The sequence below is a fragment of the Trachypithecus francoisi genome, unplaced genomic scaffold, assembly GCF_009764315.1.
Source record: "Trachypithecus francoisi isolate TF-2019V2 unplaced genomic scaffold, Tfra_2.0 Lachesis_group0, whole genome shotgun sequence".
NCBI lineage: Eukaryota > Metazoa > Chordata > Mammalia > Primates > Cercopithecidae > Trachypithecus > Trachypithecus francoisi.
The window spans coordinates 50,849,159-50,874,676 of record NW_022681453.1 but is presented as its reverse complement, the minus strand read 5'-3'; the positions used below and the strand labels follow the sequence as shown (position 1 = coordinate 50,874,676).

The window sequence follows — 25,518 nt, the reverse complement described above, 5'->3', positions numbered from 1 at the left end:
TCACTAGTTTCTAATCATAAAGAGTCAACTTTTTGGAGAAGATCTTGTTATATTCATTATTTCATCTAAGCCTCACATACATTTTTATGAGATAGTCATTATCCCCTGCATTTTTCAGATTAAAAAAAAAAAAACAGAGTTTGACAGGAGTGGAGTGTTTTAAATTTGTGCTATTAATATGCAGCACAAACAGAATTCGAGTCTCGTTCACTGGCTCTAAGCTCATTCCAAGAAAGAAAGAAGGAAGGAGAAACAAGAGGAGGAATGGAAGAATAAAACCACAGAGGAGGTTATTGTGTGAGTCTACTCAGGCTCTGAGAGCCACTTCTGGCCCCAAAATGAGGTAAAAACAACTGAGTACTTCATTTGGAATTGTAGATATAAACTTGAATTTCAGAGGGACACAAAATCATCATCAAGTAGTTTTCTTCTTTCTTTGCAAACCAATTTTCTTTTAAGAAGATGGTATTTAAATTTTGTTTCTTTTTGTTTGTTGGAAGAGATGCAAATTTCCAAACAATTGAGTTTCCCACTCAGCAACTTTCTCCTGCTTGAAGAGAGTTTTCTTTAATTAAATGTAAACACGTTTAGCAAATCAGTGTAGTAAGTGTCTAAAGGCCTCCTAGGATGATGTGAATTGTCATCAGACTCTTCCATCAGTTATGAGTGTTTGATTTGAATGCCAAATAATTTCCTTAAGAACCAGGTCCTAAACAAAAGATGAGTTTGAATCAACAGCAAACTAAGAAGGCCATTCTTGACAATTTCTACTGATGCACCAGGATGCTGCATAAATGCTGCACAGCCAATTAGCTCTATAACTCCTTCTAGGTCAGAGACAGGCATTGTCACAATGAGAAAATTCAGCCATTGTAGGTGACCCTGTTAAAAAAGCCAAAGGACACCAATAGAGGAGTATATTTTCTCATTGTTATCTACAGGCAGCATCCAAATAAACACTAGAGCAAGTCTATACTATCTTTTATTTGCTTGTTAGATGTTACGACATTTGCTTTAGAAAAGAATATAATTTACCTTAATTTCAATATAAGACAGAATGAGAGGGAATGTTTTGAACATTTTTTGTGTTGCTAGTTCTGCAGGTACAGTTGGGCCAAGAACCAAATGTCCTTGGTGTCAACAGTCAGTTAATGGGTGAATGGCGTGTTTTCCAGTACTAGAATCTCTCAAATCGCTGTGTAGTTTCAGAATTTGGGATAAACTGGAAGCTACTGCTGACTATTTTAAGTCACATATTTAGTGTTTTCTTCTTCAAGAAACAATCTATAGATGAACTTGAACATTTTGTGGGGCATCAGATCATTTAAAACTTTTTCATAAATAAATCAAAGTTTATAATAAGAGGAAAATACAAGCCAGGTATTCCAGGGCAGAGCAAACTCAGACAGGAGTTGGCAATTGAGAACTTTCCATCTTAGGCCATGAGGCTACATCCAGGCATTGGTGCAGTGTCTGGGAATGGAGAAAGAAAAGGGAATGTAAGATAATATGTTCTCAGAGACTCTGAGATATTCCAGATATTGAGAGATATTGCTCATAGGCTTCCCCAAATCTCTGAGAATGAGTGAGATAACATAATATTTCTATTTTTGGGGATATAATATCTGCTACAGGAGAGTTACAGGGAAGATGCTGAAGGCCAAAAAAATATGAATAACAAACATTCTTATTGATGCTTTTCTAGAAACTGTTTTATAGAAACTGTTCCATTTAATCTTTATCATCGCGATACAGGTTAGGTGTGGCCATCATCTCCATTTGATTGATGGAAAAAGAGGCTCAAAGGGCCAAAGGAACTTGCTGAATGACCTACAGCAGTTGTTAAATGGCAGAGCCAAAAATCAAGAGTAGGGCCCATGCCACATCCTGAGATTTTTCTTCATTAGCCACACCATCACTAATCATTTCAGAATGCTAATTGAAGCTGGAGACCCAAGTAGAAATACAACATATTCAGTCTATCCAGAAATAATAACCAAATTAGCTCTAGAAAGTTGTCTACCAAGGTTTGTTGTTTTGTCTAATAAACATATCATTTTATACTCATTGAGATATTTCGTACTGTTTGAAGTTATTTTCATATGCTTTATTTATCGCTATTATTTGTCAATCCCTTTGAAAGGAAGTCACCTTTTTCATTGCTATATTTCCTTCAGATTCTAACACGTAGTAGGTGCTCAGCAAGATTTGTTTAACTTAATTCATTAGAAATACCTCAAGATTGTAAAATGAAATCAGTGTTCCTTTTGCCTTTTCAGTTATACACACAGCTATGTGTAATGACATTTTATTTGTATGAATTTGTTTTTCAATTATGAAAACTCATTAAAATTTTCTGATTTCTCCTCCCAATATGATGTAGTGTGGCTTACACTACTACTGCAAAATTACGCACTGAGTAACTGTCATAAGAAAGGGCAAAAAGGATTTAATAGCCACAAACACTTATATTATTACTATGGCAAAACAATAACTTTTTCTCTGGGCTTCCCTGCAGCAGAGTAAAAAAGGAAAGATAATTAGATTAACAATCTTTACAATCTGATGGAAGGAAGCGCATTAACTTATCAAGAAATGACATTAACAAGAATTTATTCTGTGGGCATTCCCATTGAGTGACACAACATTTCTTAGATTATAGCTCCCTTCACATAAAGACAGTTTTTCACACACTTTCTGCTAGTAATCTTGGTGGTATGGCTATGAAGCTCAGAATATCAACTGAGTTTCAGTAAGCATAGAATTCTAATTAGTTTTCTATCCATTTTCCTATGTATCTAAAAATCATAAGGTTATGATATACAGTAGACCAGCGGTCCTTCAATTTCTGGGGGACTCTTTCAAAATATAGATGGAAAGTCCTACTCCTTTGAAATTCAGATTAACAAACATAATGGATTTGGAGGAGAGCCAGGAGTGGGGAAAGGTGTTAAGTAACCATTTCCCTTTTGATTACAGCATCCCATTTTTCTTTTGAGGCATTATACCTCTCCTCTATTTTAGCCATATGGTTTGAATGAGGTTGGCTATATCCCCTTTGTTACCTGAGTAGGGATGTGACACAGTTCTGGCCAGTCTGAGCATTCCTCAGCAATAGGGCAATGAGACTCAACACTGAGCCTTTTGTTGAAGCTATTGAAAAAAGAGGCAACCTCTCCATGCTAAACATAGTGTAAAAATAAGTAGTCAGCTTTGACTCCCTATAAAAAGAGGCAGCAGAAATATATAGAGAGTGCCAGCAAATAACTTGATCTCATTTTTGGTGCATCTAGATGTTTCTGTATCTGAGGTAAGCCTGGATTTTTGAATTTAAATTAAAATTTTGATACTTGCTATTGCAAGAGGCATACTAACAATGGCTATCAATATTTAAAATCATACAATTCTGCCCAGAGGAGTTTCATGATGAGCCAAGTTAGAAAACCACTGCATGAAATGTTCTTATGAAGTATGTTTTAAAATATATCTGCAAATACTTAAATTAACATATGGTACTATGAAAACACATAAGTTTATTCATAGAATTCAGTATTACTGAAAACTTTGAGATGCTTTCAGAACTTTAAAGGTGCCAGGATTATAGGTTAAAACTGATTTATCAGACTCTTAAAATGAAATGTTGGCCGGGCACGGTGGCTCATGCCTGTAATCCCAGCACTTCAGGAGGCCGGAGGAGGGTGGATCATGATGTCAGGAGATCGAGACCATCCTGGCTAACACGGTGAAATCCCGTCTCTACTAAAATACAAAAAAAAAAATTAGCCAGGCATGGTGGCAGGCGCCTGTAGTCCCAGCTACTCGGGAGGCTGAGGCAGGATAATGATGTGAACCCAGGATGCGGAGCTTGCAGTGAGCCGAGATCGCGCCACTGCACTCCAGCCTGGGCAACAGAGCGAGACTCTGTCTCACCAAAATAAATAAATAAATAAAAATAAAAATAAATAAATATAAAATAAAATGTTACTCGTGATATGGATGAGTTAGAGATTTGACAAAAAATATGAATCCCATGTAGTTGGGGATAGAGATAGAGCCAATCAATGCCTAATTGGCCAGAGTCCCCTCATGGCCACATCCAGCTATGAGCAGATTCTCTGAGATTTCATAAAAGGTAGTCAAGCCCTGAGAGGAACTATTGAGTAGGCCCACGGTCCTTGCTGGCTGTGAAAATGATAATCAGTACCCAGCATCTGCTACTCCACCCTGACGCCTGACTTGTTCAAAGACAAAAACTACCATCTGGCCTTCTGTCTCAAGAGCCAGCAACCAAATACAGACCTTCCCATTGTTCATAAGGTGCACGAGTGAGCTTCCTACAGTGTGTGATGTAGAGCTAAGGTGCAATTTGTAGAGGGCGCTGTGCCTGGCGATGACAAGCAAGGACTCCTGACATGCACAAGTCCAGCCAGCAGCCTGAAATCTAAGTCTCATATATTGATTTCCCTGCCTATTGTCTGTGGTTTTTTTTGAAGCACTTGTCAGATGTGCTTTTTTGGAGTCATCCAAGCTTCTTGTAGGGCCTCTAATCCAATAAGGCAGTGCATTTTGTAAATTAGGGCTTCATTATTATTTTGAAACACTTCACAGGAAAAGCATGGGTTGAATTTTTAATCCATTCACATTTTCACAATAAATTGAAAAGAAAGAGCTATTACAATGTTTGAACATAATTTGGTATATGTTTTAAATTGTTATAAAATGATTTAAATTATTTTATTATCTACTTGTGTGAGTGAAGTTTCTTGTTAAAGATGTTTATCAAGAATTTGAAGAGATCGTCATTAAAAAAGTATTGATCAGACATTTAATTGTAACCCTTTCAAGCATAAGATGAGTTCTTAAAAATAGTTTCATTCTCAATAGGAAGTTCAAGTTTCTCACTAATCATAACCAAATAGATTGTATTTGAAAGTTTTACCCAATTCATATTTGTCCTAATACTTATATAATTATAACCAAAGTTACATAATATATAAAAAAGATTGTTTTCACCAAACCTCATTTGTATACTTCCAAATTTTTCCAGTTCATCCCAATACATCATATACATGTAATTCTTATGTTTAAAACATTTTTACTATGGTAGCCAGCCCCTAAAATGGGTTCAAATTATTCTCGCCTCCTGTTATTCATGCTAATTATTTATTCCTTTACCACACTGAGTTTGGCTTACACGTATAATCATGAGATACTGCATAAATGGTGGAGTATGACTTATCAGGTTAGATAATTAAAGACCATGCAGCTTCTGTTCTGAGCCCTTTGGGATCACTTATTCTGGGGGAAGCCTGCAGCCATTATGCAAAAACACTCAAGTTTCCCTATGAGAAGTTTCACATTGCAATGAACTGAGGCCTCCCTCCTGCAACCACAGCTAACTTGCTAGACATGTGAATGCATCATCTTGGAAGTAGAACCTCCAATGCCAGACAAGCCTTCCGATTACTTCGTCTCTAGCTGGCATCTTGAGTAAAATCTCATGAGATACCCTGAGTTAGCTAGGCTGCTCTAATCATTCCTAACTCAAACAAAGTATATGAAGTAAGTGTTTATTGTTGCTTTAAGCTGCTACCTTTAAAGGGAACTTATTACATAGGAATAGATGCATGTACCCTTGGATTATATCACTACTATAGTAATACATTGCATTACTTACTACTATAGCAGCAATCACTCTGCACTTAACTAAAATTGCAAAGTAAAACAAAATTAAAGCATATGCTTAACATAGATCTAGACTCATCCACTAGCTCAGTGACTCATTTCCACCTATCACTCTTATAGTGGACAAAACTCATAGTTATAGACCAGCAGCATCTCATCATCTCATCAAGTTTTGTATGGTATAATCTTTGAGCACCACCCAAATATGTTAAATCATTATGCTGTGATAATCTATTGTATGGACTCCTTGTAGAGCATTATAGCTTTTTTTGTTTTTAAAAAATACATACTTATTTTTCTTAAAATGACAAATATTAATTGCATATATTTATGGGGCACAATGTGATGTTTTGATATTTGCATATATTGTAGAAAGAGTAAATGAAGCGAACTAGCATATCCTTTACCTCACTGACTTATCCTTTATTTTTTGCAGCTAGAACATTAGAAATCTATTCTTAACAATTTTGAAATATGTAGTATGTTATTATTAACTGTGGTCAACATGCAGTGCAATAGATCACTAAATTGTGTTCCTTTAGTCTAACCTAGTACTCTTTGATTGACATCTCCAGATTCCGCATTCCACTTCCCCTCAACCCACAGCCTCTATAAACACTTTCTGCTCTGAGTTTTGTTGAGATCTACTTTTTTCAGCTTCAACATATAAATGACATCATATGATATTTGTCTTTCTGTGCCTGGCTCATTTCACTTAGCATAATATCTTCTAGGTTTATCCATGTTGTCACAAATGATAGAATTTTCTTCTTTTTAAAGGCTGTATAGTATTCCATTGTGTAATATACCACATTTTCTTTACCTATTCATCTGTTGATAAACAATTAGGTTAATTCTATACCTTGGCTATGATCAATAGTACTTAAATGAACATAGGAGTGGAGACAACTCTTCAGCATACTGCTTTCAGTTCCTCTGGATATATACTCAGAAATGGGATTGCTGCATCATTGTGTTGTTCTATTTTTAAATTTTTTGAAAGATTATCTATACTATTTTCCAAAAATCCTATACTATTAACATTCTCACCAACAATGTACTGTAGCATTATAACTCTTAATGACTCTTACATTAGGCTAGGTACCATCCCTATTTTTACATATGTCTATATCCCCAGGGGCTAGCAGAGTGATCAGGATAAAACAATTCAATAATATCCTTTCATTTATGTATTCTAATATGCATTTAAGTTTCTCATATGTATATATTAGTGATTCTTTGTCAGTAATATGTATGTTTGAAAATCATCCAATCTATTAAATGGTACATAAGAGTTATTCTTTAATGAATAGTATTATCTGTTAGGCACATAGTTCTAGTTTAATTACCAGAGAAGCCCTATGGTTATCCTGTTTTTTAATTGAGGAACCCAAGTCTAATAAATATTATACAAAATTCCTCAAACACAAATCTAAAAAGCTTAGGAGTGAGATTTAAAATGTGGCAGGTCTGTTTGATTCAGAGCCTGTGTAGCTAACCACTATACCCTTAGATAATACCTTCCCTTAATAATTCCTAATAATTCAATCTTCAAAGAGGATTATTTATCTCTTTCCTACTTCCCAATTTTTTAAAACTAAAACAAGAGATATAAGAAACTCTTTCAAATTGTCTAGAAAGTTTCCCACTAATTAACAAGGAATGTTGCAGCTATAACTTATCATTATTTTAACCATTAATCAAAAGCATATAATGAAAGATTAAAATGAATTAAATGTCTCCACTAAGTAATTGGCTTAGGGGACTTAATGCATACTACAGTAAGAGTCCATGCACACACATCTCATTGCTGAAGTGAATCGATGGGCAGATGGGACTTCCACCTGCAAGTGGTATATAATTCATGTTTATTGTAGATAAAAATTTGAGGCAGGGCTGCCAATATGAAAAATAAAGTTTTATAATAGATTTGGTTTTCTTTCAAAAGAGTTTGTCCAAAGGCAAATTAATAAACAAAACCTACATTGAGCACATTCTGTTCAAAAATAAATTAATTTCAACGCCCTTAATTCAGTTTTTAAAAGTGAAATCACTTTCCTTAGTAACTCAATTTATCTGTAACTTGCTGTTTTTTCAACTCAATTTAAAAGTTAATCTTATTATATTTTAAACCCTGAAACAAGCTGTTCTTCATATGTTGAAGAGCTTATTTGCCAGTTTACAAATAGGTGTGTTTTCCATTTGGTTTTAACAGATCTACAAATAAGCTCATAATTAAGTAGCTCATCTGTAAATTACCCACACATGCAGTTAACATTTATGTTTCCCACCAACTACAGCATATTCACATGCACAAAAAGATAGCCTTTATTTTTAATTTTTTTTTTAATTTTGCAGACAGGGTCTCACTCTATCACCCAGGTTGGAGTGCAGTGACACAATCACAGCTCACTGTAGCCTCAACCTTCCAGGCTCAAGTGGTCCTCCTGCCTCAGCCTTCCAAGTAGCTGGGATAATAGGCATTTACTACCATGCCCAGACAATTTTTTAAAAATATTTTTGTGCATATGGGGTCTCACTATGTTGTACAGGCTTACTGTATTTAAAAAGGCTTTGCATGATTATAAATTCTCAAATTGTTTTCTTCATTTTGGGTTATGTTGGATGGCTAGGTTAGCAGCTATCACCACTCCCTGACTATGACTTTCAGCAAAAGGCTATTTACACTACTGAGTAACCCTCCAATTGGCAATATCATTCAAGCATATTATATTTTTTTCCAATCTTTGTTTCCTCTTTTTTCTGTTTATTGATGTATGCCTTGAAGGATTCCTATAGTCAAAATTCATTCACGTCTCTGTCCCATTGTCTGGCTCTATCCTCTGACTTGCTCTGGCCAACGGAATGTGAGCAGAGGTAACATACACCATAATGTCTCTTGCTTTTTCCCACTCCAAAGTAATGGCTGTCCTAAAGAGTAGTCACTCCTTTAGCCTGAGTCCCAGAAAGAAAAGAAATGCCAAAATGCATCAGTCAGTCCAGACATGCTGACATATTTCACAAAGACTTGTGGTTGTAAGACACTAAGATCTGGGGATTCTTCATTAAAGCCGTTTCAGATACAACCATCCTTTAATAAGAATGTTGTACAATTTTGTAAATAAGACAATGCTTCTGAAAGGGAAGTTGCCATTTATTAATGGTCTACTGTCCCATTTAATACAGATAGTAGTCACATAAGAATTTGTATACCTGTTACACAGATGAGAAAACTAAGTCTCACAGGAACTGAGTTTTCCCAAATCATGGAGGAAATGAGGGACAGAGATGGAATTTAAAATCAGTTATAATGGACTCTACTTGTAGTTCATGTTTTTCCTATTACACTTTGAAACCTCAGAATGTGCTTTTTAAAAATGCCACATGCTCACCTGGGCGAGGTAGCTATGCCTGTAATCCCAGCACTTTGGGAGGTCAAGGCAGTTGGATCACCTGAGGTCAGGAGTTCGAGACCAGCCTGGCCAACATGGTGAAATCCTGTCTCTACTAAAATAAAATAAAATAAAATAAAGTAAAGTAAAGTAAGATAAAATAGATAAGATAAGATAAGATAAGATTAAATTAGCTGGGCATGATTGCAGGTGCCTATAATCCCAGCTACTCAGGAGGCTGAGGAAAGAGAACTGCTTGAACCTGGGGGTCAGAGGTTGCAGTGAGCCAAGACTGTGCCACTGCACTCCAGCCTGGGTGACAGAATGGAATTCTGACTCAAAAAAAAAAAAGTCACATCTTCTGACATTACTGTTGTTGCATTTATATTGATGAAAAAAGTTACAAAAAACTTTAGCATGAGAGAACAAATCTTGAAAAATATTATGTAAACTCCTGCGTTATACTCATGCAGTATATAATGAATCCAATACGGTTTATTATTGAAAGTACATATTATGTTCTAAATCTTAATTTGAAAATGAAATTAATACATCTTTTATTTAAAATGTAATGATTATATTCACTTAAGCTACTAAAATATTGATATGGTTTGGCTATGTCCCCACACAAATCTCATCTTGAATTGCAGTTCCCATAGTCCCCAATTGTCTTGAGAGGGATCCAATGGGAGGTAATTGAATCATGGGGGTGGTGACCTCCATGCTGTTCTGGTGATAGTGAGTGAGTTCTCATGAGATCTGATGGTTTTACAAGGGGCTTTCCCCCTCCTTCACTCTGAACTTCTCCTTGCTGCTGCCATGTGGAGAAGGATGGGTTTGCTTCCCTTTTAACCATGATTGGAAGTTTCTGGAGGCATCCCCAGTCCTGCAAAACTGTGAGCCAATTAAACCTTTTTTCCTTTATAAATTACCCAGTCTCTGGTGTGTGCTTATAGCACCATGCGAATGGACTAATAAAGTAAATTAGTACTGCAGAGAGTGTGTTGCTCCTATAAAGATACCTGACTGTGGAAGCACCTTTGGAACTGGGAAACAGGCAGAGGTTGGAACAGTTTAGATGACTCCAAATAAGACAGGAAAATGGAAAGTTTGGAACTTTCTAGAGACATGGAAGACTCAGAAGACAGGAAGATGTGGGAACGTTTGAAACTTCTTAGAGACTTGTTGAATGACTTTGACCAAAATGCTGATAGTGATATAGACAATGAAGTCCATGCTGAGGTGGTCTCACATGGAGATGAGGAACTTGTTGGGACTGTAATGAAGGTGGTTCTTGCTATGATTTAGCAAAGAAACTGGCAGCATTTTGCCCCTGCCCTAGAGATTTGTGGAACTTTGAACTTGAGAGAGATGATTTAGGGTATCTGGTGGAAGAAATTTCTAAGTGGCAAAGTGTTTAAGAGCAAGCAGAGCAAAAAGTTTGGAAAGTTTGCAGCCTGACAATGCAATAGAAAAGAAAACCCATTTTCTGGGGAGAATTTCAAGCCTGCTACAGAAATTTGCATAAGTAACATGGAGCCAAATGTTAATCACCAAAGCAATGAGGAGAATGTCTCTAGGGCATGTCAGAGACCTTCATGGCAGCTTCTCCATCACAGGCCAAGAGCCTAGGAGGAAAAAATGGTTTCATGGCCTGGGTCCAGGGCCTTGCTGCTTTGTGCACCCTAGGGACATAGTGCCCTGCATCCTAGCTGCTCTACCTCTGGCTAAAAGGGGCCAATGTACAGCTCAGGCCATGGCTTCAGAGGGTGCAAGCCACAAGCCTTGGCAGCTTCCATGTGGCGTTGAGCCTGCAGGTACACAGAAGTCAACAATTGAGGTTTGGAAACCTCCACCTAGATTTCAGGGGATGTATGGAAACACCTGGATGTCCACACAGAAGTTTGCTGCAGGAGCAGAGCCCTCATGCAGAACCTATGCTAGGGCAGTGCAGAAGGAAAATGTTTAGTTGGAGCCCCCAAACTGAGTCCCCACTGGGGCACTGCCTAGTGGAACTCTGAGAAGAGGATCACCATTTTCCAGACCTCAGAATGGTAGATCCACTGACAGCTTGCACTGTGTGCCTGGAAAAGTCACAGAAACTCAACACCAGCCCATGAAAGCAACTGGGGTGGGGGGACTGTACTCTGCCAAGCCACAGGGTCAGAGCTGCCCAAGGTCATGACAGCCCCCTCTTGCATCAGCATGACCAAGTTAAAGGAGATTATTTCTAAGCTTTAAGATTTAATTACTGCCCTATTGGAGGTAACTAACTTGCTGTTTTTTTTTTTTTGAGATGGAAATTTTCTCTTTTGCCCAGGCTGGAGAGCAATGATGCAATCTTGGCTCACTGCAACCTCTACTTTGTGGGTTCAAGTTATTCTCCTGCCTCAACCTCTCAAGTAGCTGGTATTACAGGTGCAGGCCACCATGCCCAGCTAATTTTATATTTTTAGTAGCGATACGGTTACACCATGTTGGCCAGGATGGTCTCCTACTCCTGACCTCAGGTGATCTGCCCTCCTCAGCTTCCCAAAGTGCTGGGATTACACATGCCTGGCCCTAACTTGCTTTTGGTTTTACAGACTCATGAGATGAAAGAACTTGTCTTGTCACAGATTAGACTTTGGACTTGAACTTTTAGACTAATGCTGGAATGAATTAAGTCTTTAGGCGACTGTTGGGAAGGTGTATTTGTGCTTTAAAATGTGAGAACATGATATTTGGGAGGGGCCAAGAGCAGAATTATATGGTTTAGTGGTGTCCCCACCCACCTCTCATCTTGAATTGTAGTTCCCATAATCCCCACTTGTTGTGGGAAGGACCAGGTGAGAGGTAATTGAATCATGGGGGCAGTTACCTACATGCTATTCTCATGATAGTGAGTAAGTTCTCACAAGATCTGATGGTTTTATAAGGGGCCTTCCCCCATTTCGCTCTGCACTTTTCCTTGCTACTGTGATGTGAAGAAGGACGTGTTGCTTCCACTTCTACTGAGATTGTAAGCTTCCTGAGGTGTCCCCAGCCCTGCAGAACTGTGAGTCAAATAAACCTCTTTCCTTTATAAATTAGCTAGTCATGGGTATGTCCTTATAGAAGGGTGAAAATAGATTAATACAAATATTAAGCCAAAGTTTCTATTAAAGCTAATAAAATAAACTATCATTTAGAAAAGTAGCCTCTGTAATGGCACCTGACCAAGAAAATATTAATTATTGAATGTAGCTAATAAAACCAGTTTAAAAATGACAAAAAAAGAAAAAAGAAATGAGAGGCCACATGAGCTATGGAACAATTAATTCAGTGTATCCATATTAAATGTTTATGTTCTCTCACAGAGAGAAAAAATAAAAACAGGATTCTAAGATCATTAACATTTTTCTTGCTTTTTAATCATAACTTCTTACTACAGTGCAAGTACCTGATACTTTTCCATTCTGAAGCATTTCATCTGGATTCCATATGTTTGTAGGTAGGACAGGGAATTACATGGATGTTTTTCCTTCCAGACTTCCTTTTGTGCTTCTCAATTCCCTAGCTTTTTGTTGAGCTGCAGGGATTGGTTTGTCAGGGATTTTGATTCTGGTGAGTAAGACCCTCAAGCTCCCATAAGGAATCCTTGGCTCAGGTTTCCTTCCGTTTGCAAGAAGAAAGAAATCAGCAACATGAATGACAGAAGGGAGATAAGAAATAAAGACTGAAGGAAAGGAAGATACCCTTTGCTTTTGTGACAAAATTTGAGGGATGCAATAAATTTGGCTGAGATGGCTCTCACTACTCATGGGAGAAGTTGGGGCATTTTATCTTCAAAGAGATATCCATGAGTTGTGAGGTTTTACCCAAAAGAAGCATGTTTCTAGAAAACAGAGCCCAGGAGCAAACTCCCAATAGTGTGACATTGCCCAGAGAACTCCTAGCTGGATCACAGGATGCTGGTGTTTATTGGCATAACAATTGCACTTTCCAAATTACTCTTAAAACTAAATCATTCATTTATTATGAACATTTCAGAAATGATTTTCTTCATTTTGGTTTTTGAGATAATTCTATTAAAAATTTGTAGAATTAGGCAGTGGCTCATGCCTGTAATCCCATCACTTTGGGAGGTCAAGGCGGGTGGATCACAAGGTCAGGAGATCGAGATCATCCTGGCTAACACAGTGAAACCCCATCTCTACTAAAAATACAAAACATTAGCCAGGAGTGGTGGCATGTGCCTGTAGTCCCAGCTACTTGGGAGGCTGAGGCAGGAGAATTGCTTGAACTCAGCAGGCAGAGGTTGCAGTTAGCCGAGATTGCACCACTGCACTCCAGCCTGGGTGACAGAGCAAGACTCGGTCTCAAAAAAAAAAAAAAAAATTGTAGAATTATATACACAGAAAAGGACATGTCATCAGGCATATGGCTGGATGCGTTTTCATGAAGTTAGCATACCTATGCAACAGTACCAAATTAAAAAAATAGAATATCAGTAGTGTACAGAAGCTTACCGTTCACATTTTTTAAACCTCTATAATTAAAATTTGAACTCAATTATTATTAAAATTAGGGTATAAGTGATAAGAAGTCAGGAAACTTCTTCCCATGGTCCCTTGCTTATATGTGTTCTCTTGGTACTACTTCTGTGGTGATCACTATAGTCTTTCAAAAATAATTTCTTTTATTTTTTTCTGTGTTCAGTTTTGGGAAAATTTCTAAATGTTCAGCCTGCTTTAAAAATAGCTGTTCCAATTCAATTTTATGTGATTATTTCTTTGATTCTTGATATGATTCAGTTAAATTAAATAAAGCTCCAAAACCAAATCAATTTCACATCGTCCTATTTTAACAAATATTTTCATAGCAAAGTACAAAATTGCCATTGCATCCATTCAGTACTCCAATACATTTCCTTTGTAAAACGTAATAGTAGTTAGGCAGTATAGTCTAGGTTATACTGCTGTAACAACCTCAGTACCTCAGAGGTTTAAAACAGGTGTCAATACATTGTGGCTCAATGGGTTGAATCTGACTGCTGTCTGCTTTTATAAGAAAAGTATTATTGCAACACAGACATGTCCATTAATTTAATTTTTGTCTATGACCATTATTTGTGTTACCCTAGCTAAAATGACAAAATTGAGTAGTTATAATAGAGATCATGTTGCCTACAAAGCCAAAAATGTTTAATATCCTGTCTTTTACAAAAAAAAGTTTGGTGACTATTGCTTAAACAAATAAAATGTATTTATCGCTCATGTCTCATGACATAGACTGGTTGAGAAAGATTATGTTCCTTAGGGATCAGGGATGAAAGAGTCACCATCCTTTTATGATGCCAGCAAGCATTTACCAATGAATAAGAGCATGTGGAAAGTGGTATACCAACTCTGAAATGCATCTCTTCCACTTACTTTTTGTTAGTCAAAGCCAGTCATGTAATTCTGACTAATTGCAGGATGGTAAAGAGTAACCTGTGATGTGAAAGTGTAGCCTGTGAAGAACTAGAAATAGCTGTGGTACATCCATAAATAAAATCTCCCTTTCAACAAAGAAATACAAAACCCAATTTGACCTAATCATCCAAATGCACAATTTCACCAGGAAAGACTTCAGAAAAACAATAACAATTATTTTTAAAGCACCTACTATATGGTCAGGTGCTGCAATTACTAAAAAGATACTGAAAAAGATTTTATTTATATCACTGGGTGAAGTCCACAAAGGAAAAATAAAACCTGTTCATCAAGCAATAAATTGTCTCTAAGGAAAAAAAAAAATGCTGTAATAGTTTAAGGAATCACCATGTCCAGAATAAACATCTGACCAATGTTCTTTTAAAAAAAATTCAACGACAAAAAAGAGCTTCAGCTTTCTGCCTTAAGCACTGAGATATTATGGCAATTTAACTACTCACAGGGTCAGTTTAGAAAGTAGTGTCTCCCTCCTGTGGACTCTTAGAACATTGTTACTACAGTTTATTAAGGACAACTAAGACTATGTTTCATTAAAATGAAAACAGGGAGAAAATATGACAGTAAGAGAATTGTTTCCCCTCTCCCAGCTGACATGCTCAGGTTTCCTTTATCAGAGAAACAAAACCACATTCCTTCCCCTGTCACCTCCCTGCATAGGGTCTGCAGGTCTCTACTCACATTGCTCCTTCACCATCAAAGTCTCTGAAATAGTAATTTACATAATTGCACAATCCAACGATCTTTCTCTGTCCTGATTCTTTTTAGAAATATTTTACCTTGAGACTGCCTCTTTCGATGGCCTCTATTGGCTCAATATTTTCTTACTTTCTTCTCCTACTTCAGTATCCGTTTTTTATATCTTGAATCGATCCCTTTATATAATCACATTACTAAGATGTTATTTGCCAAATTTCCACTAATAAGTCACTTATTGTTTTCTATTTTTGGCAACTGTAATCTCTTTTAGGCAGCTGTGATCTCTATGCCACTGAGTCCCAAATGTACAACTTCAGCCCATGCTCCATTCCCAAATCCTGCACCTCCCAGCACAAGTAGCTGAAAATGAATTCATCCCTTCTTCCCTCAGTTCTATTTTTTGCTGACTTCCTTCTGTGTGCCATGGAAGAACACAAATTAAAACCCTTATTTTTACATCTCTTTCTATATGTAATCCATCGTTAAGCCCTGTTTGCTTTAAAACCATAATTTCATGATTTCTTTCCATTGCCAACATCCTTTTCAGACCAACATAGTTGCTTAGCTTGAATGCTGCAATATGGTCCTGACTGGCTTCTCTGCATAGAGTCTCTACCACCTCCAGGCTGTCTTTTCTGACACCCAGATTAGTTGTTTCAATATGCTTTTCTTTTCAAGTAAAGACCATTAAATCACCAACTACAGTACAAGCCACCCAACTGGGCATCTAATGCTTTCTTCTGCTCTCTCTTAAGACCACTTATCAGACCCACACCATGTATTTGAGCTAATCTGAAATACTGTCTTTGAGTTTCCACTTCCTTGCTTTTCCTCAATCTGTCTACACCTCTGGGAATGCCATAACATGGTATGTTATGTTTGTTCCAAGGCTTGTATCATACCTGCTCCTTTTTGATACCTCCAAGAAGGAGTCTAATATGGTTTGGCTGTGTCCCTACCCAAATCTCATCTTGAATTGTAGTTCTCATAACTCTCACATGTTGTGGAGGGACCTGGTGGGAGGTAATCGAATCATGAGGGCAGTTTCCCCCATGCGATTCTCGTGATAGTAAGTTCTCACAAGATCTGATGCTTTTATAAGGGGCTTCTCCTTCACTCAGTTCTCATTCTTTTTTTTTTTTTTTTTTTTTATTTTTTTATTTTTATTTTTATTTTTATTTTTATTTTTTATTATACTTTAAGTTCTAGGGTACATGTGCATAACGTTTATATCATGTATAACTCCCCAATGCAATCCCTCCCTCCTCCCCCCTCCCCATGATAGGCCCCAGTGTGTGATGTTCCCCTTCCCGAGTCCAAGTGATCTCATTGTTCAGTTCCCACCTATGAGTGAGAACATGCGGTGTTTGGTTTTCTCTTCTTGTGATAGTTTGCTAAGAATGATGGTTTCCAGCTGCATCCATGTCCCTACAAAGGACGCAAACTCATCCTTTTTGATGGCTGCATAGTATTCCATGGTGTATATGTGCCACATTTTCTTAATCCAGTCTGTCACAGATGGACATTTGGGTTGATTCCAAGTCTTTGCTATTGTGAATAGTGCCGCAATAAACATACGTGTGCATGTGTCTTTGTAGTAGAGTAATTTATAATCCTTTGGGTATATACCCAGTAGTGGGATGGCTGGGTCATATGGTACATCTAGTTCTAGATCCTTGAGGAATCGCCATACTGTTTTCCATAATGGTTGAACTAGTTTACAATCCCACCAACAGTGTAAAAGTGTTCCTATTTCTCCACATCCTCTCCAACATCTATTGTTTCCTGACTTCTTAATGATTGCCATTCTAAGTGGTGTGAGATGGTATCTCATTGTGGTTTTGATTTGCATTTCTCTGATGGCGAGTGATGACGAGCATTTTTTCATGTGTCTGTTGGCTGTATGGATGTCTTCTTTTGAGAAAAAAACAAACAACCCCATCAAAAAGTGGGGAAAGGATATGAACTCAGTTCTCATTCTTATTTTCCTTCCTGCTGCCATCTGAAGAAAGACATGTTTGCTTCCCCTTCTGCCATGATTGTAAGTTTCCTGAGGCTTCCCCAGCCAGGCTGAACTGAGTCAATTAAACCTCTTTCCTTTATAAATTACCCAGTCTTGGTTATGTATTTATTAACAGCATGAAAAAGGACCAATACAGGGTCTCTATTGGCTTATCCTCAAGTCTCCCTCCTATCTTTCTCTGCCCTGATCTGTGTTGCAGGGTGCTGCATTATCTCCTTGACTGGGCTATCTAGCTTCTCAAAGGAGCTGACTACACATTTGGCTTGACCAATGGGACCTAGCAGTAAGAGATCAGAGGGTGGGAGGAGAAAGAACTGCAGGTAATTCTTCCTCCATCTCTTGTTGTTCTAAGCCATTTTTTCCTGGTAGTGGCAGCTTTTTTTCATGGTTACAGCTCCTGTGGGGTAGCACTCTTCCATGTCTCTATCCCTTACTGGATTTCAGGCACACTATTTCCTTTTCTGGCCCCTGTAAAGCCAAGGTTGCTAACAGCTTTCTTAAATTGCTAGTCTCATCAACCTCATTCCATGTTATCTCCCTTGAACCTATCCACAGCTCTGTAAATAGTTCCTTTATTAACGTTTTCTGAATCATCTAAATTGGATTCTGTTCCCTGCAGGCAGCATTATTGATATGAAGGAGTGGCCTCACCCACTTATCAGCTCACAAAGGCAATTTGTTCTTGTTTTTGTGATTCGTGTCTAATTCTGCATTATATTTCAGTTAAATGTATGTGCATATTATCTCTTCCACTTGACTGTAAGTGATTTCAGGTTAAATATTCATCTTTGAGGACTTCAGAAAATCAAAGCACAGGCTGGCTTATGTAGAGATGCAATAAGTACTTGTTGAATTGAGTGTATTGAATAGTAGTAAATCATGTCAAAGAGTATGTAGCACAATAGACAGGGAAAGAAATGAATACTAAGAGTCATTTTCCTGGACAAACGCCTGCTTTTGAGATTACAGCACCTTCAGCCTACAGCTACACCTCATCCTCTCTTTCTCTTTCCACTTCTGCCTTTCTTTCTGTGACTGTAACGTGTAAATTAGTCTTTTCTATCCTTACGTGACTTGTCTGTGGCAGATGGCGTTGATAGTTTTTTTCTTTTTTTCTTTTTTGAACATAAAACAAACTGGTTGTGAGGAGTTGGGAGGTAGGGAATAGGGAGATATTGGTCAAAGTGTACAAAATTTTGGTTAAAAGAGGAATATGTTCTAGAGATCTAATGTACAGCATAGTGACTATAATTAGTAATTCTGTATTATATACTTGAAATTTGCTGAGAATAGATTTTAAGTGTTTTCACCACACACACATGTGCACGCACAAATGGTAACTAACAGAATGGATGTGTTAATTAGCCTGGTTGTGATAATCATTTCACAATATATATTTATATCAAATCATCACTTTCTATATCTTAAATAAAGATAATTTTTGTCAATTATTCCTCAATAAAGTTGGAAAAGTAATTTTTTAACTCCATTCTCTGGCTTGTGGGATATGATCCTTTTTTCTTCCTCTTTCTCAAATCTTGTTTGTGCCTTTTCTTCACTGACTCTTAACTTTAGCTGTATTTCAGTGATTTTTAGTCTTCTCTCCTCACCTTACATATCTGCCCCTCACAATCTTATGTTCTCATTTGGTTCGAACACTAAATTTGTTCTTGCAACCTTCACATTGTTTTGCTTGCAGTCAAGCATTTCTCCTTAGCTCTGGCGATTAGGTCCAAAGGTTCCTGAAAGCAATTAGTCTGGTGGGAAAGGGTGGGAAAAGAGGTTCCTCCAACCCATCTGCAAGTAAAGAGGAAGAGCAAGTTTAGGTGCTGTGAAAGTCTCATTCATAGGTTCATTCTTTCTTTATCAGCACTTACACATTGGCTGCTCTTACGGAATTTCAAATCTAGAGTAGCAGGCAGGGAATAAGTAATCTCTTGCACAATGGGAGTTAACTAAGGGTGCAGGTTGGTAAAAGGGCATTTGTGTGTGTGTGTGTGTGTGTGTGTGTGTGCATATATGCATGTATGTATTAAGACAGAGTCTGGCTCTGTCAACCAGGCTGGAGTGCAGTGGTGTGATCATGTCTCACTGCAGCCTGGAGCTACTGGGCTAAAGCAATCCTCCTATCTCTGCCTCTCAAAGTGCTGGGACTATAGGCTCCTGCCACCACTCCTGGCCTCTTGTGAACTTTAAACAGTCCTGGGCCACCGGAACATAAAGCTCCAAAGAAGAATCCCAATCAGTCTCTCAAAGAGATTTAATGAAGACTTTGGAGTTCATTAGCTTTGTTGAACATTAAAAACTAAAGAGAAAGCCCATCTCTCTAGGAAAGGAGGAATGTTGGGGAGAAATAAGGAAATCCCACAGAAAGAACCCGTATTTTATGGCAGATCATGAAGAGAACGAGGTACTCATTGGAGAGTGTGAAGAGAATGAATACATCTATGTAAAGAAAAATGAAAAATCGGGATTGACAGATATTGAAAACCCAGCATTTGTTAAAAATTCATAGTCAGACATCTCAGCCCAAGCCAACTCTGCCCCCTTCCATGAAACCCTCTCCCTCCATGGAACCACGTCAATAACAATAACTAGAAAGCCTGGATGCCTGGTGATTTGTTAAGGAGAAGAAAAATGAACGAAAAAGGTTTATTTTGTATTTACATGTGATTTCTAACACCCATCTCCCAACCCAGTATTAACGGACTTAGAGAAATAAAAAGATACCGTTTTCTAACTCCCCTTTAAGAGTCCATGAAGTACTGCCATCAGATTTGTTTATTTGCTTCCTTTTAAAGTTTTTATTTTCTTCTCATGGAATTTTCAAATATTAAGGAAGCGATGGACTAAAATACAAGACTGGAGTACCAACATCTTTCTGAGATTTGGGAAAAAATAGCTATCATATTTGGAATTCCATTTTCATGTAATTCAAGATAAAAGGAGGAAGTTGGGAAGGGCTGCCTGTCTCTGATATCCACAGGGAGCCCCGGCTGGCACAAATAGTAAGCAGCCCTCTTAGGCACAGCCCTTCAGGAAGGGAGGAATATAGGTAACTCAGAAAGAAAATGCAGAGTCAGCTAGCATCCCCTGTTCTTGAAAGTCACAAAATCAAAGCAACTGAGGAAAGAGGAGCCCTGAAGATAAAGGGAAACAACAGCTGTTCACATTTCTGAATGTTTTGTCAACATCCAGGAAAAGAACCATTAGCACATAGTAGAGAGAGGCTGCTGCCTCTTTCACTCTGGAGATTATATTTCTCTTCATGGATCCCAAGATAACACTAGCTCTTTTCACACAGATGTTACACTGATGATTCACACTGAGAGATCAATGAAGGCAATACATCCCTCTAACCAATAACACTGCTCAAGTCATGTGAATTATCAGCTCTTTGGACCCAAAGGTTGTATTTTTCCGTTACTCCCATGTAGTCTTGGCTTCTTAGGTTTATCAGTTTATTTTACGACACTCTTTCAATCTGGATTCAGATGTCTTATATATTTGTCATTATGATTGTTCATAGTTGTATGATCAGGATTGATAATGTGGAAAAAGAAAGAAAGATTGTGAAGGAAGAAAGTCTGAGATAAGACTAAGTTTTCTATTTATATGTGATAGCCATAAACATATATGGTAAAAATACAAAATACAAAATAGACTGGATACATCCCCTAACTATGTCATCTTAAGGAATTCACTGTACTAAAGCCTCTGAGTTTTCTCATTTATAAGCTGAGGATAACCTTTAAAAAAATGCAGATTTTATGAATCTTCTATTCTTTGTTGATCTGTGTTTTCCTAATAGCATTAGCTGAAGTGTTGACATACATAAAACATATGAAAGGAAAAAAGTACATTATTTCTTTCAGATGAAAGAATGGCCTTCCAGACTGCTGTTTGAACACCAAAATACCTTTAAAGGAAATCTCTTGATATGTATTCCACAGAACACTACTTCTAAATGCTTTGTGTAAAAAGGTTCTGTTGTCAGTTTATAGTTGCTTTCAGAAATGTGATATATCCTGCTCACCCTTGGCCACTTAAAGAACTTGATGGTACATTTTTATGCTGAAAGATTTAAGAAATCCTACCCTAAAGAAAACTGATTTTGTTTGACCTAGCATTTAAAAGTGATAGAAAATAGGAGGGTTTGTTTTTTTTTTTTTTTTGGCAGTAATACTGACTAATTTCTCACAAATCAAGATGAGACTTTGAGAAACATCACCTTAAGAATATTAATTTATGTGGCCTACAAATAATGCTACCTTTGGTGTATATGGAATGAAGAAACAGCCAACTTTCATAAGGGTTTGAAATTAAAAAATATAAAATAAAAATGATTTGGAAATTGTACTTCTTATGAAAATTTTGGCATAGTCAGAGTACATGTTCTTCTGAATATTTGCAAATGGAAAGTAAATTTTAAGACTTCAATTTCTATTGCTGTGGTGTGAAACAAGAGAAAACAGTGATGTGAAATATCACACAATTTTAATAGGGGAAAACAACAACAATAACCAGTAAGCTTGCTTCCCAGTAGATACTTCAGAGCTGAGAAGCACTGATACAACTTGTAGTGTTAGTAATCACAAGGATAACATTAAGACCTGCCGCTATGGGACCAGCAGTAGAAAAAGAAATGCATTAGGCTGAGAAAGGTAATGCCCTTAGTGATTGAGCAGCATTCTTGAAGAACACTGGATGCATCTGGTATCTGCTGGAACTCCTGAGAGACACCCAACAGATGAGCTGTGAAGTCCCAAAGGAGCGGTCCATGATGACCTGCAAAAGCTGGAGGTGATGTGACCTCCCTAGATGTCATACTGATTTTCAGGGACAGTTCATGCAGAGAGAGTCTAGCTTCACGGACCTGAGTTTCTTTTTAAAGAATTGGCTCTTCTTCTGGAATGAGAGTAACATTATCAAAGAGATAATCTCTGCCTCCATGGCTACCATCCTGGCCTAGACCACTGTCAGATTTCCCCTGGGCTAGGTCCACAGCCACCTTCCTGGTCTCTCTGTTTCCAGGAATCTTGGTCCTCGATACTCCTCTCTTCATACAGCAGCCACTGTGACCTCTTACATATAGTAACCAGGTCATATAACTTTCCAGTCAAAATCTTTCTGCTAGCTTCCATGTGACTCAGGAACTAGTGGCCTACAAGGAACTAGCATGATCTAGCTTGAATAGCTCTCAACCTTCACCTCAGCACACTTCCTTCCTGTCTGCTCCTTGAATGCTCACGTTCACTCCTGCTTTGAAGCGTTTTGCACTTGCTCTTACCTGCCAGGTAATACTCTTTCCTCTCATTACTGAAGTCACAACTCATGTCTTTGAGAGGTCTTCTCTGACCACTTTGTTTAGAGCAGTACCAGAGCTTTTCTATAAGTTTATCAGGTTTTTTTTTTTTTTTTGTCCTTCAGCACTAATAATTTCTAAAACTATCTTATTTACTACTTGTTTATTATCTTTCTTTCCCCACCACAAGAATGTTAGGCACTCTGAATGCAGGAAAATTGCCTGCATTTTTTCATTATTTTATTCTTGCAACACTTAACTGTCTCTGCCAAGATAGCAGTACATGCCAAGAAGTGCATGCCTGTATCCTGTGCCATAGTAAGCGCACAAGAAACAGTTGTCAATAAAGCACCACAGAAGGCTGGAAGAAAAAAAAGAAAAGGCAAACAGGGAGGGAGGTAAAGGGGAAGGGGATTAGAAGGAAAGGAAAGAACAGAGGAGAAAAGAAACTAGGAAAGAAAGGGATTAGGATAGAAGAGCAGTAGGTAGAACTATTTTTGAATAGTGTGAATTAACTGAGTAACAGAGGGCAAGATCCAATTTTGGAAAAAAATGCATCATTTCTTCCTTCCTTCATTCATTCATTTAGCATTTACATGCTTACTAAGTATCAGGTGCTATGTTGATAGCTGAAGGTATGGAGATGACAAGCTTCATACCTCCACTCATGCAGCTCGCTTGCTCAGAGGAGAGAAGAAAAAGTGAGTGGCAGAGTGCTGGTGGTGCTAAGACAGAAACGTGAAAGGATGGCTGTGGAACTTAGAATGAGAAGCCACTGCTTAGATACAGGGGAAGCCAGGGCAGAATTAGAACAATGGTATCCAAATGATCAGGTAGACGTTAGCTAAGTCAAAAAACACAGCAGCCTATTCCATATAGAGAGCTAACAGGGAGAGAAGTAGAGAGAGCTTAGAAAATCATCACAGTTAATTCCAAGATTATGAAATACATGGGGGTGTGAGGCAGAAGACCAGGTATGAGCATTAACAGAGTGAACATTAGAAGTTAGGAAAACAAATAATCCATTTCAAGATGTGGAACTGGAACTAAATGAATGTTTACAGTGGAATTACTAGGAGGTGAGGTTTTTTCAGCCGTTTTATTGAGGCATAATTGATATACCAAAAACAATGCACATATTTAATTTGCACAATTTGATGAGTTTGGACATATGCATGTATCTGTTATACCATCACCATAATAAAGGTGATAAACATATCCATCACTTCCAAAGGTTTCCTTGTGTCCATTTATGTTTTTCGGGTTTTTTCATTTTCATTTTTGTTTTTGTGGTAAGAACACTTGATGACTGATTTATCCTCTTAGCAAATTTGTAAGTGCATAATACTGTGTTACTAAGAATAGGTCCTATATTGCACAGCAGATCTCTAGAACATACTTGTCCTTCATAGCTGAAACATCACACCCATTGTGGCCACCAGGTGCATGCAAAGGTGCTCATCATCACTAATCACCAGGGAAAGGCAAATCAAAAGTACAATGAGCTGGCACCTCACACTTGTTAGGATGGTTATTCTCAAAAAAACCAAAAATATTAGTGGGAATTTTTAAAGACTTCAAATAAGTGAATTTAAGTCTTGAAAACATCCTCAGGGGGGTCTTTTTATACATTATGTTAGACAAACATTAATACCTTAATATACGTCTCTATAGTTTACAGTCAAGCCCGTTTCCAGATTTAGTAACATGTCTTTGTTCCTGCTAGGCCCAACTGCTTCAGCCAGTATTATCATCCTTTTCTTACCACCTCAGCACCAGCAGATGTGGAATAGTGAAAAGAGAATAGGATCTTATTTGGAAAATATGGATTCACATCCAGCGTCTATCTCATATCAGCCATGTGACATTGGGCTATTTGGCCACTTTGAGCTTCAGTTTCTTCATCTATAACATGAGATCCATCAGGCATACCTGCAAGCCTGTGGCAGCAATGAATCAACATATTTGTGAAAATGGCTTGATAACCACACATTGAAAATGTGATAAATGGCACCGAGAGATAAACATCACATGTTCTCACATATTTGTGGGACTTGAAAATCAAAAAAATGAACTCATTGATAACAGAGAGTAGAATGATTACCAGAGGCTGCGATGGGTAGTGGAGGGTGGGTGGAGATGGTTAATGGGTACAAAAAAAAAAAAAAATACAAAGAATGAATAAGATCTACTACTTGATAGTAAAACAGAGTGACTACAATCAATAACTTCATTGTATATTTTAAAATAACGAGTGTAATTGGATTGTTTGTAACCCAAAGGATAAATGCTTGAGGGATGCATACCCCATTCTCCATGATATGTTTATTTCACAGTTCATGTGTGTATCAAGACATCTCACGTACCTCATAAGTATATATGCCTACTATGTACCCACAAAAAATTAAAAAATGAAAAAAAAAGAAAGAAAATGTGATAAATGGTGGAAACACCTGGAGGTGTGAGCCTTGTTTATAAAGGTGATCTCAGCCTCGGTGCTCTGTCTGATGCTGAAGAAAAAGCTGAGGAACTGAAATGGACTGCTTTTTCGATCTGCACTGATACACAAACTGTTTTGGCATACGCATACCCCATTGGAATAACACATTAAGTCAGCACCCTCCTCTCTCAATTCCAATGGGAAAGGCTTTATTCTACCTCAAGAATGTTTCCTTTACAATCTTGGACCTTACTTTTCTTAAACCTAATTTTTCAGGAAACTTTGACCTCACATCATTGGATGTATCAGTGTAACTGAAGGATAATCAGTCAATTCCCCTTCATAAAGGCTAAAGAAAACATTCAGGGTGAGTGTAAGATCCAGAAAAACATTTGTATCACTAAAAGACACGTGTAGATGTCAGTCATGTTCAGATAAACTCTACAATGTTCACAGGGTAGAGAAAAAAAGTGATTCATAATAAAAATTAATTTCTGGTAGCAAATGTATATCACCTTTTG

General features: G+C 37.6%; 1 long non-coding RNA gene across 1 annotated transcript; it reads right to left on the bottom strand.

Moving 5' to 3' along the window:
* Nucleotides 1-1,040: 1,040 nt before the first annotated feature.
* LOC117083189 lies at nucleotides 1,041-23,309 on the bottom strand. Its single transcript, XR_004436991.1, has 3 exons — nucleotides 23,217-23,309; nucleotides 18,863-19,049; nucleotides 1,041-1,473 (listed from the first exon to the last, which is right to left on the bottom strand). It is a non-coding gene; the product is annotated as an uncharacterized LOC117083189 (long non-coding RNA).
* Nucleotides 23,310-25,518: the final 2,209 nt, after the last annotated feature.